This window comes from Chelonia mydas, chromosome 13, assembly GCF_015237465.2.
Source record: "Chelonia mydas isolate rCheMyd1 chromosome 13, rCheMyd1.pri.v2, whole genome shotgun sequence".
Classification (NCBI taxonomy): Eukaryota; Metazoa; Chordata; order Testudines; family Cheloniidae; genus Chelonia; species Chelonia mydas.
In genome coordinates this window covers 36,977,344-36,987,194 of record NC_051253.2, presented here as the reverse complement: position 1 = coordinate 36,987,194, position 9,851 = coordinate 36,977,344, and the positions used below count along the sequence as shown (strand labels likewise).

Sequence of the window (9,851 nt, the reverse complement as noted above, 5' to 3'; positions counted from 1 at the left end):
TCAGCCTAGCCCGGGCTGCCCGCCGCGAAGGGACAGTGCGTCCTAGCGGTTAAAGTCACGGATGGTATAAACGGGCATAGCTGGCACCTCACCAAACATCCCTGGCCATCGGCTAACACCACTAGCTGTCAGCGTAGAGCTCACTCTGACTCTGCTTACACTTGGAATCATTTAAAGCCTACTTTTTTGTAATTAATAAAATAACTTTTTACTTATTAATTAACCCAGATTATGTATTAATACCAGGGGTGTGGGCGGGACAGCTGGGTGGGACAGCTGTACATATCTCTCTATCAGTGTTCTAGAGGGCGAACAATTTATGAGTTTACCCTGTATAAAGCTTATATAGGGTAAACTTATAAATTGTATAAGCTTCATACAGGGTAACATGGATTTATTTGGGGTTTGGACCCCATTGGGAGTTGGATATCTGAGTGCTGGAGACAGGAAGACTTCTTAAGCTGTTTTTGGTTAAGCCTGCAGCTTTTGTGGGACGTAGTTCAGACCTGGGTCTGTGTTTGTAGCAGGCTAGTGTGTCTGGCTCAAACCAGGCAGGGCACTGAAGTCCCAAGCTGGCAGGGAAAACAGGCTCAGAGGTAGTCTAAGCACATCAGGTGGCAGTCCCAAAGGGGTTTCTGTGATCCAACCCATCACACGTGCATCCTCTGTTTGCAACAGTCTTGACAACAGTGCAGAGCTGTGCAGTTTCCACGCTTCTGTCAGAAAGAGAGAAAGGTCATGCGAGATTGTTGTATTTTTAAGAAAGGTGCAAAAATGATGGGATATGGAGGGCATTATGGGATGGAGAAATTGCATGGTGGGAAGTCGACTCTTGCTCCCAGTCACCCCTGCCTGACTCATTTCTGCCCCATAATGCATTGCCAAAACTTCCCAAAAGACAGTGAGCTGGATGATGATGAGTTGAACACCAGGATACCTACTCATGGTGTACTGCATTGTGGATTGACACAAGCAATCCTGGTGTGTATGCAAGGAGCCAAGCATGCATGCACACAAGTGACATAGTATCTGTAAAGGATTTATGACGAAGTAACTTGCATCAACCAAAGTTTGTAGTGTAGACATAGTCCCTCAAAGAGTTCCTAGAGCAGGTCTTTTAGAAAAACATCCAATATTGATTTAAAAATTTCCAGTGATAGAGAATCCATCATGACTTTGGTAAATTTTTCCAGTGTTTAATTACCTTCACATCTTTCACTCCCCCAACCACAGTCCTTGGGCATTTCAACCCTCGGTGAGGGCACAAGGCCTTCTGAAAAAAGGCAAGAAACTTCAGTGAGATTAGCACACATAACCTGGGATTTACAAGTGCTGGCCTCCAATGCCTGAGTTTTGAAGACTTTTTAAATGTCTTGAATCTTACACAGTGCTCCATTGGGTAAGGCACTGGACAGTGAATCAAGAGATCTGGATTCTGTTTGCTGCTCTGACCTGAAGTGGGGTCTTGGACAAACCATTGTATCTGTCCCTTCCCACTCTCCTTGGTCTATGTCAAGTGCAAGTTTTTGGGACAGGGACAGACACTTCCTCTTTGTGTGTGTAGCACCCATTACAATGGGGCCCCCCATCTCTATTTGAGTCCTTAAGGAGTCACCAGCATAAAATAATCACAGCCCTTGTGTTTTTGGTGATTTCTGCTGGGCAATATAAAATCAGTCCCCTTTCTATCCCCAAAGCCACAACCAAATCCCAACTCAGGGAAAAAGGAATGAATACAGTCTAAAAAATCAAAAATGAAATTCAACCCAAAGCAGAGGGTTTTGTTTTCACACCAAAAAGTAACACGAGACAGAGACTCCAGTAAATCTACAAGGGACTTTGCTATGCTTATTGATTTGATGTTGAAGTTACGCAGATTTAATTTTTTTATTAAAGTTAATGTTTAAAATCAAATTTACACAAGTTAAGAGGGAAGGTACTGTACATCTGGGGTCGGGCTTGGGTTATGGGGGATTGCAAGTATCGGTTACAAGGTTCATGAGGTACATACATATCACATAACTCCAGCATAGATCCAGATTGGGGTGTGGGAGTTTTTAAAGTGTCAGTGGATAAATGGGCTTGGGTACGCCATCCATGGCATGTATTAGGAGTACAAGTCAGGACTGGTGTAGAGAATAAGTTCATGGGTGGAGAATAACTACAGTGATGGGCAGTGATACAAATCCCTCAGATACACACTGAAATCTTTGAATGGTAATAGACAAAAGCTCTCAATCTTTGTGGCCCAGCAGCCAGGGCCGACATATTGGTGCAGGAACCCTGGAAGCTATTTCCATCTATGCCAGTGGCTGTTTCATGACTCTTTGGAAATTGTGTCCATTCTCTGTGCCTCAGTTTCCTCATCAGTCAATTGGGTATAAGTATGCTGGCCATACTGTGTTGTGTGCTTTGAGATCCATGGATGGAAAACAGCCTGCTAGAACTAGATATTATTATTAAAGGCATGGAAACTTATTCCCCATTCTCTTGAGTTCTTGACATACACAGAGCACATGGGGGAAAAGGAAAATTTCCTTTGGAATGAAAATGCCGGAGGCGTCAGGTTTGGTGTTATACTGTTTTAACAAAACAGCACATCGTTAATACTTTCCCTATGAAGGTAATTCTAAGTGATCACCAGCAGGAGGCCCAAAGGAGCTCCCAGCAGCAGAGGTGGATGGGGGGGGCTACTTTCCCCAATAAAGGATGCAAGAATCCAGAGCAGGAGACATTAAGGATTTGTGTCATGCAGCCTGGCATGCTGAGCAGCAGGAGAGAGACCCATCCCAACAGCAACATGCAGCTATCTCTCCAAGAACGGAAAGGACAAGACTGACTGTGAGGCTAGACCCAGGCACCGTCAATGGAGAGGTTGTTGCTTCATGCTGAGGATTAAAGGTGAGTGAGATCAGTCTCAGGGCAAACCCTCAATCTCTTCCTCAGAGGACACTCCTCTTGGTCAGTGTCTTTGCTCACTGGATCTTTGCCTGATAAGGACTTTAGAATGTGATGGTGATTTATTGCTAGAGAAATTGATGAAAGACAAAGGAGATCTGTCTACCACCTCCCCACCCCCATCTCTCTCTCTAATAAGCCATTATGCATCCTTCTAAGCCCTTATATTTATCCCTATATCAAGCCTCTTCTACAGTCTCTCTGTCTTTTTATCTCTCCCTCTACCAAACCCCTTTCACATCCCTCTATCTTTTTATTTAGACAACTCTAAATCTCTGTTGAGTCCCTCACACATTTATCTACCTATCTCCTTAAACATCTGACTGTTCCCATACAAACTCCTCCATCTATCCATCAATCACCTTACACATCCTTCTATCTGTCTGTTTCCCTATCCTGGACATCACTTCACTTTCTCAAAGACCTTTCTCCTCCTTTCTCCTCAGTTTCTCAACTGTTTCTCAGCTGCCTACCCAGCCTTTCCTGCAGTGCAGATTCCTATGCGCCTGCCCACCCTAGACCTGTGAGATTCTACGTATCTTCTGTTGAGTGTCTTTGGCATGGATTTCAGAGGGAGCAGAGGGCCTGCAGCACTTCCAGGGAGGGTCTGAGCACCACACAGGAAAGGGCTCTAGTTTTGAAATGCATGGAGACTGGAAATCCTTACAGATTAAATAGTGGCACCAGTGGGACAGACTTTCTCTGGCCATTTAATGCTCCATCTTAGCTTTCAAGAGGAAGGGTAGTCCAATGGTTAGGGCACTACGTTGTCCTTTGGTTTCTAGACTAGACTTGGGTTCTATTCTCTGCTCTACCACAACCTTCCTGTATAGCCTTGAGCAAGTCACCCCGGGCCAGAATTTTAAAGGTATTTCGGTGCCTACTTGGATTTTCAAAAGTAGCTACCTGCCTAACACCCATTCAGATCAATGACTTTTAGTTGCCTGGATGCCTTTGTAAATCCCACTAAATCCCGAAATACCTTTAAATATCTGGCTCTGGCTGCTTTTTCTGAAAATATGTTTTTTGCCAAACACAATTAATTGAGCTCAATGCAGAACTAACAGGGGACATTCTTTGGTGTGTGTTATAGGGGATGTCAGATGAGATGAGCTAATAGTCCCTTTTGGCCTATAATTCCATGAATTGATGAATGAAAAAAGTTGAGAACTGGTGTAGAAAAAATGAGAAATTCACTGTGTTGCTGCTCTGTGGCTGGGATAGTGGGGAAATTCTACACCTGTGCAACACCTGGGTGAGAAGCCGTTCCTCAGCTGGGAGGGAATATAAACCCTCATCTTCATTGGCACCCTGAATTTATAATTAATCAGATAGAGGGAAACCACAGCATTGTACAGCAAACTCCTTAACAAATCAGCACTTTTTCTCAATCCTTAGTTGCATCACATGGAGAAAGGAGAAGGGGGAAATCAAACATCTATCACAGAATTCATCCTGCTGGGATTCGGGAATCTCCCTGGACTGCAAATTCTGTTCTTCTTGCTGTTTCTAGGGATCTATATAGTCACCATGGCTGTGAACATGCTCATTGTAGTGCTAGTTGTGGCTGATCAGCCCCTTCACACCCCCATGTACTTCTTCCTGGGGAACTTGTCCTGGTTGGAGACCTGCTACACCTCCACCATCCTGCCCAGGATGCTGGCCACTTTCCTGACTGGGGACAGAGCCATTTCTGTTATGGGCTGCGTGGTTCAGTTTTATTGGTTTGGTTTCCTAGCAACTGCTGAATGTTATACATTAGCCATTATGTCTTATGATTGGTAGTTAGCTACATGTAAACCCCTGCGTATGCAACACTTATGAATGGCAGGTTCTGTATGCAGCTAGCAGCTGGATCTTGGCTAAATTCACTCATCCTTCTATCCATATTAATATATTTTATGTCACAATTAGCCTTCTGTGGCCCTAATGAAATTGATCGTTTCTTTTGTGATCTCACCCCAGTGACTAATCTCTCCTGCAGTGACACTTGTCTGGTTACCCTGGCGACCCTCATCTTCTCTTCCATAAACATTGGTTTTCCATATTTTTTGACCCTGGCATCTTATGTTTATAGCATCTCCACCATCCTGAGAATCCCTTCCACCGCTGGGAAACAAAAGGCCTTTTCTACCTGCTCCTCCCATCTTATTGTGGTTACATTTTTCTATGGGACCCTAATAACTGTCTACATGTTACCAAACACTGGGGCCCTGAGAGCCCCAAATAAAGTGTTTTCATTCTTCTACACAGTCTTGACACCCGTGATCAATCCCCTCATCTACAGCCTGAGAAACAAAGAGGTCAAGGAGGCCCTGAGGAGAGCTCTGCAGAAATGTCTGGTATTCTTATGAATTCAGAGAAATTGACTGAAATGGGAATAAATCATTTAATTAGTCTGAAAGGAACCATCTAAGTCAGGCTTTTTCAAACTGTGATCCACGGACCCTTGGGGGTCCATGAGGGTACCCCAGGGGGTCTGCAGGCCCCACTTATCAACTCCTTCCCCTCTCTCCCAGCACCTCCTGCCTGCCAGGAAACAGCTGTTCAGCTGCACTGGGATTTGGTTCCTACTTTTCCTATGCTGCTTTGAAAATCCCTGCCTCTGTCTTTATGGATTTGTTTACATTAACCCTCAGTTGAGTTTCAGAGTTTTCAAAGAAGATTTGAGGGACAAGTCCAACTCCCACTGAAATCAAGGGAAAAATTCCCATTGACCTTAAAGGGCTCTGCATCAGGGCATCACAGCCTTTCCCACAACAAAACAAATGAACTAAAGAATTACCAGCTGGCGTGACCGGGAACTGTTCAGTATTAAGTGGCAATAAATGTGGTGGTTTCTTTCTGTTTTCCCCTTGAGTGTTTTTAAATAATTCTTCAAACATTTTCTGAATACTTGTAAGGTGATTTGAGATATAATAATAAGAACCGTTCTGTTCTGGATTTATTAGATTTCCCCATTAATTCTTCCAATCTTTTGAAAATGTTCTGAAAGTCTCACATTAAACAAAGGCAGGGGTCTGTTTAGGAGAAGTAATGGATGATATATATATCCATCATCTTCAATCCCCATAAGTATATATACAATATATATTGCTAATAGAAAATTTTAAAAAAAAACAGGATTTTTTCCAAAAAACTGAAAACCTTCAGTCTGAAAAATGCTGGCTTTAAGTGAGCTCTGGTTCAAACTACTCATTCACTGTGTGTAATCTCTTCAGAATCTACTTTTCCTGAAGAAAATCAAACCAGCTTACAAGTGACCAACCAGCCCAGTAAAAAAACAGCTATGTATTCAGTTATTATATAATAGATTGGGGTTGTTTTTCCCCTTCTCACTTTTTCCCCCATGTATTTTAAATAATATTTCTAAATCTTTTGACCTTGTCAGAAGCCTATTGCATTTGTGACAGCCTGGTTGTCTGTGTTCCTTGGATTCTCCATTAATCTTTGCAAAATATCCCGTATTGTTGAGATACCCTTGGTTTACAAGCCCCAGTGCTCTAATACTTGAGCTATGGAGAGTGTATGTGACCCCTCATGTCTTACACTGGGCTCCAGCGAGTAAAGCACTGGGCTAGAAATAAGAACACCTGTTTTCTGTTATTTATTCTGATCTCAGGTGGGGTCTCAGCCAAGCCATTGGCCTCTCTTTTCTCAACACCACTTTTGTCTATTTCAATTGGAAAGGTTTTGGAGCAGGGAGTTTCTCTCCCCGTGTGTGTGTAGCATGCAGCGCAATGGGGATCCCAACACTATTTGAGTCCTTAAGGAGTCACCATAGTCAATTATAACACCCCTTGTGCTTTTGGTGATTGCTACAGGGGCTGACCAGGACATTACCTAGGGAGGTGGTGGAATCTCCATCCTTAGAGGTTTTTAAGGCCTGGCTTGACAAAGACCTGGCTGGGATGATTTAGTTGTGGTAGTTCCTGCTTTGAGCAGGGGGTTGGACTAGATAACCTCCTGAGTTCTCTTCCAACTCTAATCTTCCATGATTCTAGAGTATTTAACAATGTAAAATGACTCCGCCTTCTACTCCCAAAACCCAACCAAATCCCCACCCAGAAAAAGAGAATGAATATAATAGAAAAAATCAATACGAAAAACTCCACCCCAAAGCAGAGGGTTTCGTCCCAACCCCACCAAAAAAGAGGAAAGAGCCAGAGTCTGCATTAAATCAAGATGGGATTTTGCTATTACTGTTGATTTTATGCTGACTTTGCTTAGATGCTACAGGAATGGGCAGCAACACAAATCCCTGTGACACATACAGAAAACTTTGAATGTTAACAGACAAAGGCTCCCAGTCTGTGTGGTCCAGCAGCCATGGTGATACACTTTGACTGTGGAAGCCTGTAAGCTACACCCAGCTATGCCAATGTCATGTTTCACAACCCTTTGGGAATCACTTCCTTTCCCCTTGCTTCAGTTTCCAGATCTGTATAATGGGGATAAAGATACTGCCATGTGGTATAAAGTGCTTTGAGATCTATGGATAGGCATATGTTATTAGTAAAGATATGGAAAATTATTTGCCATTCTCTGGGGCTCTTGGGACAGATACAGCACATGGGAGGAAAGGGGAGATTTCCTCTGGAATTAGAATACTCATGGCATCAGCTTTGGTGTGACACTGGTTTAACTAACAATACAGTGTTAATTCCCCTATGAAGGTAATTGTAAAAGATAACTGGCAGCAGGACCCAAGGAATATCCCAGAAGCAGGAAGGGCCAGGGGGAGGCTGCTGTACATGATAAACCCTGCAAGGATCTAGTCATATAACAATTTGTGTGATGCAAACAATCATGCTGGGCTACAGGAGAGAGAGACATCCCCCAGCCACATATAGGTATCTCCCGAGCAGAGGACAAATCTCACTCTAAGACCAAACCCAGTCACCGTCGATGGAGAAGTCACTCCTTCATGCTGAGGATTAAAGGCGAGTGTTACCAGCATCAAACTCTTCCTCAGACTTTACCTCACTTAGAAGAACACTCCTATTAGACAGGGTCCTCACTTCCTGGCAGCTTCGCCTGAATAAGGACTTAAGCAGCTCATCATGATACTGCGAGAGAAATGGATGAAACACAAAGAAGCTCTATGTGTTAAGCCCCTTATCTATCTAATCTAATCTATCTGTCTATCTATCTATCTATCTATCTATCTATCTATCTATCTATCTATCTATCTATCTATCGAGGAAAATTACTCATCGCTCTCTGTCTACTTATTTATCGGTTCATCTCTCTGTTGAGTTCTTTACAGATCTATCTAACCTTTAAACAAGTATCTGTCTCTGTGACCAAAACCTCGCTCTATCCACCCTTCTCCTTACACATCCCTCTAGCTATATATCCTTCTTTTACCTTCTCTCTGTCTGTCTCTCTCTCTTTCTGCTGGCAGCCCATTGTTTTCTCAGGGTTCACCTGCCCCACCCAGTCCAGGGAGATGCTATATGTCTCTTGTTGAGAATCTTCTCCATGGATTACAATGGGAGTTGAAGCCCCTCAGCATTTCTTGTGGGGTGCAAGTTAGAAATGCACTGGCATTCCTTACAGCTTGGGAAGCAGTGACATCTGCATAACGAACTTTGCCTGGCCATTTGCTGCTCCAACCTTGCACTCAAGAGCAAGGATAGTCCAATGATTGGTGCACTATGGTGATGTTTGGGAGACCTGACTTATGTTTTCTGCTCTGCCACCGCATCAATGTGTAGTCCAATCAAGTCACTCTGGGCCTGATTTTTAAAGGTATTTGGGTGCTTAGTGAGTTGGGAGCTAGGCACTAACTGCTTTTGAAAATGGCCCTAGGCACAAAATGCCTTTAAAAATCTGGCTTTTTCTGTCTCTGCTTCAGCTCTCCACCCATAAAATGTGGATAACAGCATTGCTGTACCTCACAGAGATATTATAAGGTGTGCTGCTGTAATGGGGTTATGTAAGAACCTCACAAGGGTACACTTTCCTTTCTTCCCCCTGCTATATCCCTTTAGAGCTCCTGATGTTACTGAACAGAGAGTGTGGCCCGGTGTACTAAGTTAGTATTGCTCTTTTTGCTACTCAGAGCTGATCTGTAGTTACACCCCAACAGAGTCATGACAGTCAAGGAACTGCTGAGAGCTATTAATTGGTTATATGTTTTTACAGCTCCTAGAAGGACCTAATCCCATGGGATCACCATGAACACATATAGCCAGGAATTAATCAGTAACCTTTAATAGTTGATCAATAGTTCACAATTCATGACCAATAATAAGAGGGTTTAGTTTTCCTTGATCGGTCACTAAGGCAATAAGAATGAGAGGAATCTGCATGTGTGACTGATTGGGGGATTTCCTTTGTGCATTGGGCAGGAACCTCTATACAGTCTCTTGCTTCTGTGCTGCTGATCAGTATCCCACCCTCATTTAAGGCACTAGCTAGATACAATTACATTCATATCCTGTAGCGTCTGTCTGTATGGCCCTATCTCCCATCAAATAAATTTAGGAGTCATAGGTGGAGGAGCAACTCAGAATAAGCTCCCCCTGTGATGCCATGGTTAAAAGATCAGATGTGATCCTTGGATGGATAAACAGAGGAATAATGAGCAGGAAAGTGTAATCACCTCTCTATACAGCACTGGTGAGACAGGCAATGGAATACTGCATCCAGTTCTGGGGTCCACATTTTAAGAAGAATGTTGCAAGATCACAGATGATCGTAAATCAAAGAGACACAAAAATTATGCCAGGGCTGGAGAAAATGTTTCACAGTGAGAAACAGTTCAAAGAGCCCAACTGTTTAGCTTATCAAAAACAAGACTGAGAGCTGACTTGGTTACAGGGAATAGGGAGGAAGGAGAAGGTACTAAAGGGCTCTTGAAATTAGTGGACAAAGGAAGGACAAAA

General features: G+C 43.3%; 1 pseudogene; it reads left to right on the top strand.

The window, feature by feature from the left end:
• Positions 1 to 4,488: 4,488 nt before the first annotated feature.
• Positions 4,489 to 5,312, top strand: LOC102930687 (annotated as a pseudogene).
• Positions 5,313 to 9,851: the final 4,539 nt, after the last annotated feature.